The 6,028-nt window shown below is 53.6% G+C and overlaps 1 protein-coding gene across 1 annotated transcript in view; it reads right to left on the reverse strand.

The window, feature by feature from the left end:
• CRX (cone-rod homeobox) overlaps positions 1 to 5,798 on the reverse strand; it is a 12,710-nt gene extending 6,912 nt beyond the window's left edge. The window contains exon 1 of the mRNA XM_014550527.1: positions 5,759 to 5,798. The gene's annotated coding sequence lies outside the window, so the exon portion shown is untranslated. The remainder of the gene's footprint in view (positions 1 to 5,758) is intronic.
• Positions 5,799 to 6,028: the final 230 nt, after the last annotated feature.

Genomic DNA, 6,028 nt, shown 5'->3' on the forward strand with positions numbered 1-6,028 from the left:
ATGATGAGAGAGAATCATTGATTGGCTGCCTCCTGCATGCCCCTTACTAAGGATCGAGCCCACAACCCGGGCACGTGCCCTTGACCGGAATCGAACCCGGGACCCTTCAGTCTCCAGGCCAACGCTCTATCCACTGAGCCAAACCAGCCAGGGCTCTTTTTTAAAAAAAATTCAACTACATTTGACATTCAATATATTAGTTTCAGAGGTGAAACTCTCTGAAAGCATTTTGATTTTCTGAAGAAAAAAAAATCTACTTCCTTGTTCACTGCCCGTTTCTCTGACTGGAACCTGGAAGTTCACTCCCATGAGACCAGAGAGGCTATGTGTCTTGTTTCTTGTTGCACCCCTCGTTCTCAGAGCCTGGTGAATGCACTTGCTTTTCCAATATTTATTGGGGTGCTCGCTCTGCTTCGGCAGCACATATACTAAAACTGGAATGATACAGAGATCAGCATGGCCCCTGCACAAGGATGATTTTTTTTATCCTCAGCCAAACATATGTTTATTGATTTGAGAGAGGAAGAGAGAGAGAGAGAGACAGAGATGAAAGAGAAACATCCATCAGTTGCCTCCCATAAGCCCCGCCCAGGGATCGAACCCACAACTTAGGTGTGTGCTCTGACCAGGAATCAAACCTGCAACCTTTCCATGTACAGGAGGATGCTCCAACTCACTGAGCCACCGGCCAGGGCTGGATAACTTTTTTTTTTAATTAGTTAAGGTATTACAAATGTGTCCTCATCCACCCCATTAACCCCCATTCTCCCCCCCCCACTCATGCTCTCATCCCCCTGTTGTCCATGTCCATTGGTTTGGCTTATATGCATGAATGGATAACTTTTTAACCATATATACATGTAACCTTTTCAAAAACAAAAGCAACCATAAACTCTAAAAAAAAAACAAAAAACAACAACAACAACAAAAGAAAAGAAAGAAAAAAAACACAAGAACCTTTCCATGGGTCTGTATTGCCCTCATTAAGGTTACCTTGCAGCTTCCCAGGGATGGCACGTGCTGTTTCCTGAGCCAGGAATGCCTGTCCCCAGTTCAAAGTCCCCTCAGCAGCAAACCCCCCTGTATTGCCCTCATTAAGGTTACTCGCAGCTTCCCAGGGATGGCACGTGTTGTTCCCTGAGCCAGGAATACCTGTCCCCAGTTCAAAGTCCCCTCAGCAGCAAACCCCTCCTCCTCTCATTCCAGCTCAAACATAACTTCCCAGGGAGGCCACATCCTTAGCTGGATGTTACTCTCTCTCTCTCTCTCTCACACACACACACACACACACACACACACACACACACACGGGCCCATTTCTCTCCTGCTCCTCAGGACTTTGCACGTATTAAGTAGAACACACAGACATTTGTCTACCCATCTGTCTCCCCCAACTCTGTCAACTACCCGAGTGCAGGGACAAGATATATTTCCGTCCCTGCTGTGTTCCCAGCACCCCCGATAAATATATACATTTTAAATATGGAACGCTTCACGAATTTGCACATCATCCTTGTGCAGGGCCCATGCTAATCTCTGTATCGTTCCAATTTTAGTATATGTGCTGCTGAAGCGAGCACCCCAATAAATATTGGAAAGGCAAGTGCATTCACCAGGCTCTGAGAATCAGGGGTGCAACAAGAACAAGACACACAGCCTCTCTGTTCTCATGGGAGTGAACTTCCAGGTTCCAGTCAGAGAAACGGGCAGTGAACAAGGAAGCAGATTTGATTTTTTTTCCCCATCAGAAAATCAAAACGCTTTCAGAGAGTTTCAAGAACTCCGAGGAAAACTAAACAGGGGTGATATCATAATGGCAGCTGTGGGTGAGGGCGAGGAATCTAATGCAGATCAGGGAAGACCTCTCCGTAAGGGGGTGACCTTGGAGCTGCCAAGGGAAGGACTCCGTGCCAGCCATGGCCAGATCTCAGGGCCCACGCTGTTCCAGGCAGAGGGAACAGCAGGCGCAAAGGCCTGGAGGCTGGGATCGGTTCTCTTTCTTGTTGGAGGAGAAACAAGGTGTCCAGCATGACTAGAAGGAGCAATCAAGGGGGAACGTGGACTAAGGTTACGTAGAACCTGACAGGAAGGTCCTGGGGGGGCTCAGTGCTGGTAATAGTAACAGCAGAAACAGTAACATCCTATATAATAAAAGGGTAATATGCAAATTGACCCTAACAGCAGAATGATCAAGAACGACTGGTCGCTATGACGTGCACTGACCCCTGGTGGTCAGTGACGCAAAAGCTGCCCCCTGGTGGTCAGTGAGCTCCCACAGGGGGAGCTCCACTCAGCCACAAGCCAGGCTGATGGCTGAAAGTGCAGCAGCCGTGGCAGGAGCCTCTCCCACCTGCGCAGCAGCGCTAAGGATGTCCGACTAAAGATCCCCCGGGGAGCGGGCCTGAACCGGCAGGTGGACATCCCCGGAGGGGTCCCGGACTGCGAGAGGGTGCAGGCTGGGCTGAGGGACCCCCCTGAGTGCATGAACTTTTGTGCACCGAGCTTCTAGTTAAATCATAAGGATCTATTGGTGTCCTAGTGGCACCCAATCATCTTCACCCTGGTCTTCACACCCTTGAACTGTCCTTCCCACTGACCAGGGCTGATGTGTGCAACTAACAGGCTGTCAGAAATGACAGTGAGACTTCGCAACTGTCTCCTTCCCTGGAGGGCGCTCAAGCCACCTGTAGGGAGGTCTGTGCAGCCGGGAACCGAGGCCTCCTGCCAACAGCCATGGGATCAAGCCCCCAGTCAAGCCCTCAAACAAGCAGCCCTGGTGAGATTCTGAACACAGCGGCCTGAGTCACCCGAGCCAGAACCAGGCAGCCCCACTGCTCCTGGACTCCTGTCCCTCAGAAACTGTGGGACATCATAAACCTTTACCGTCTTAAGCTTCGTTTGGGGTAGCTTGTTACACAGCCATAGATCACTCACACCCAAGCCTTCTCCATGGAGATATCACCAACTCCTCAGCACAACCCATGGAGGTAGAACCTGTATTACTAGGATGTCCCCATTTTACAGATGAGAACATCTGCAGGCTCAGGTGCCGGGACTCGCCCAGGCTATGTGTGGGGCCCTGGGATTCCTGGAGAATTCCTGATGGCCCTGTTCTCCCAGTCCCCTCCCTCCCCCCACCACCCCTGCCCCTGGCTTCCCTGTGTCCTCTCTCTCTTCTCCAGGGAGCGATGATGTTCCATCGGAACCTCCAGAGAGAGTGGAAACATGGAGAATCATGAATGTGTCCGGTTTCGGACAATTTGCTGGGCCCAGAACAAGACCATCTACTTCCAGCGTCTTCGCCCTGGAATCCTTGCCAGGCTATTGTGCCAGTGGCTGGCCTTCCAGAAAGCCTGGGATTCCATCCTGTGGGTAGGGAATGTGAGCCTCACTCCCTATCAAGCAGCTGATAATGATAATGACCTCTGGGACATAGGGTTTGCCCACTCCTCAGACAGCGGACAAGATTTGAGCAAAGAATAATAACAACAGGCCCTAACCCAGTAGTTCAGTGGTTAGAGTGCTGCCCTGATACGCCAAGTTGTGGCTTCGAATCCCGGTCAGGGCACATACAAGAATCAGCCAATGAATGCATAACTAAGTGGAACTACCCGGCCGGCGTGGTTCAGTGGCTGAGCATGGACCTATGAACCAAGAGGTCAAGGTTCAATTCCAATCAAGGGCACATGCCTGAGTTTCGGGCTCGATCTCCAATGTGGGGGGCATGCAGGAGGCAGCCAATCAATGATTCTCTCTCAACATTGATGTTTCTATCTCTCTCTCTCTCTCTTCCTTCTTCTCTGAAATCAATATATATATATCAACAAAATCCATGTTCCTCTTTCTTTCTCTCTCCCTTCTCTCTCTAGTCAATACATAAAATATTCAAAAAAACAACAAAATCCATGTTCTTCTCTCTTTCTCTCTCCCTTCTTCTCTCTCTAGTCAATACATAAAATATTCAAAAAAATAACAACACCAAAAATAGTAGTGGACACGCATTGAAGACTCTGGGTTTGGCAGTGAGGCAGCCGATGCTCTCAGGATGTCAGGGCTGCTTCCCTCGGCGGCCACTCGGCCGGAGGCTGTGTCTGGCCTGAAGGAGCTCAGACAACAACGTTCGCCTTTTGTTAGAACTTACACCAGCCAGGCAGCAGCCCTGTGACCAGCCTGCCGGGTGAACTTCAAGGCCACGATGTTTCAGGATCCCAAAGAGTAGGAAGAGGGAGACCGTTGTCCCTGCCCTGGGGACCCACCTCCGGGTGCTCGGGGCTCCTGGGGTTCAGCAGCCACTGGGTCCAGACTCCTACCTGGGCAGGTGCTCTGCCAGGTGCGGCCTGGAGGCTCACACCCACCTGGTGGGGATGGAGATCATCCCTTTCTACAGGCGGGGAAACTGAGGCTGAGGGTGGGGAGGAAGGGCCCCCCCAGGTCTGGCAGCCACAACCAGGCGACCTCCAGTTGGGGTGCCCAACTGCTGGGACGCTGCAGCCAGGGCCTCAGAACAAGACCTTGGGAACAATAATCCAGTGAAAACTTCGTTATTATCTCACGACTCAGAGGGAGAAACAGGCTTAAAGGCGAGTCCCAGTCTCGTCTTGCACGTCGGTGGCAGAGCCAGCGCAGAGCCAGCGCCTGTCCCCTGAGCCTGCGCCCTCCCGATCGCCAAGCTACACGGCCTCTTAGGACCCTCACCACCACCAATCCACAGAGCTCGGACGTCCAATTCTCCAATGAGAGAACTGAGGCTGCGTGTGGTTCTGCCCGTTCTCAAGGTCACACAAGGTGTGTCTGGCACAGCCCGGAACAGAACCCAGAGAGCTCAGGCGCCAGAGCCCTGCCCTTGACCCTCAAATCTACCCGGGATTCCCCCAAAGCAGGATGAGGCCAGTGACACGGGCTGGCCGTGGCTCATCTGACTGAGGCCCAGAGAGGGCACGTGAAGGGCCCAAGGCTGCACAGCGAGAAAGGGCAGGCTTCCCTCCCAGACTCAAGAGCTCCACGTCAGCCTTGGCGGGACTCCCCCAGCTCAGCCTCATTCCAGGTCCTCCTTCTGATCTCCGTGGCCCGTGGGCTCCTTCATCCGTGGGACCAGGACCGGAGGCGCATGGGCCACCACCCAAGAGGGGACCTGGGAAAGCCAGAGCCTCTGGGCGCAGTGAGGTCCCCACGTAATCAGTTCACCAGCACTGTGACCCCCAAATCGTCCCCTTCCCAGGCCCCTTCGGCATTCATTCTCTCAGTCTCCCCTCCCTCCCTCCTGTAGCCCCAAAACCTTGGCCCTCTGTGTGGCCTCAGTTCTACTTGTCACTCATCCATCTATTCAACAAATACTTGGGCATCCCCAGCACATGCCAGGCATGGGAGGAGACAGGCGGTCAGTGGACAAACGCACAAAGGATGAGAAAGTTTCAGGCGGTGAGGAGTTTTAAAGAAAATACCACAGGGAGGTGCGCTGGGTGCCGTCAAGCGGGCGAGAGGCCCCCAGCCCTGGGAACCGAGAGAGCTCGGTGGTGTCATTGCCCCTGACTCCTCCAGTGTCCCCAAGCCATGCCCCCCGCCATCCACCCTCATTCTCTCTTGCTGCAGTCACAACCCAGCGGGGGTCCCCCACTGTCAGGTGGAACCTCTGTTCCACGTGGGATTCTGCCATCAGACATGGAAACAGTCTGGAACACAATGAGCCCGACTTCTGCCCGCTCCTGTCCCCTCTCTCACGCCCGTCCCCGTCCCCTCCGGTGCTCCCGCAGACACTCACCTTCAGGACGAGAGACGTCCAGGACAGCTGTCAGATGGCAGAGGCTGAAGGAGACGGGTCCCCTCACATGGGGAGACTTTAAGCCCCGGCTGGCAGTGATGTCATTTGCCATGTGGCCTGGATCTCGGAGGGTAATCCTGGCCCGGGTGGGGGACTGGGCCCCGGGAGGTGACATTGGCTGGGAGGGGGAGGGGCACCCATCTGCCTAATCCCCTCCTCTCCCCACCATGACATCTTGGCAATTAGGGCTGAAGGGGAAGGGGGGCCCAG

The sequence above is a fragment of the Myotis brandtii genome, unplaced genomic scaffold, assembly GCF_000412655.1.
Source record: "Myotis brandtii unplaced genomic scaffold, ASM41265v1 scaffold601, whole genome shotgun sequence".
Lineage (NCBI taxonomy): Eukaryota > Metazoa > Chordata > Mammalia > Chiroptera > Vespertilionidae > Myotis > Myotis brandtii.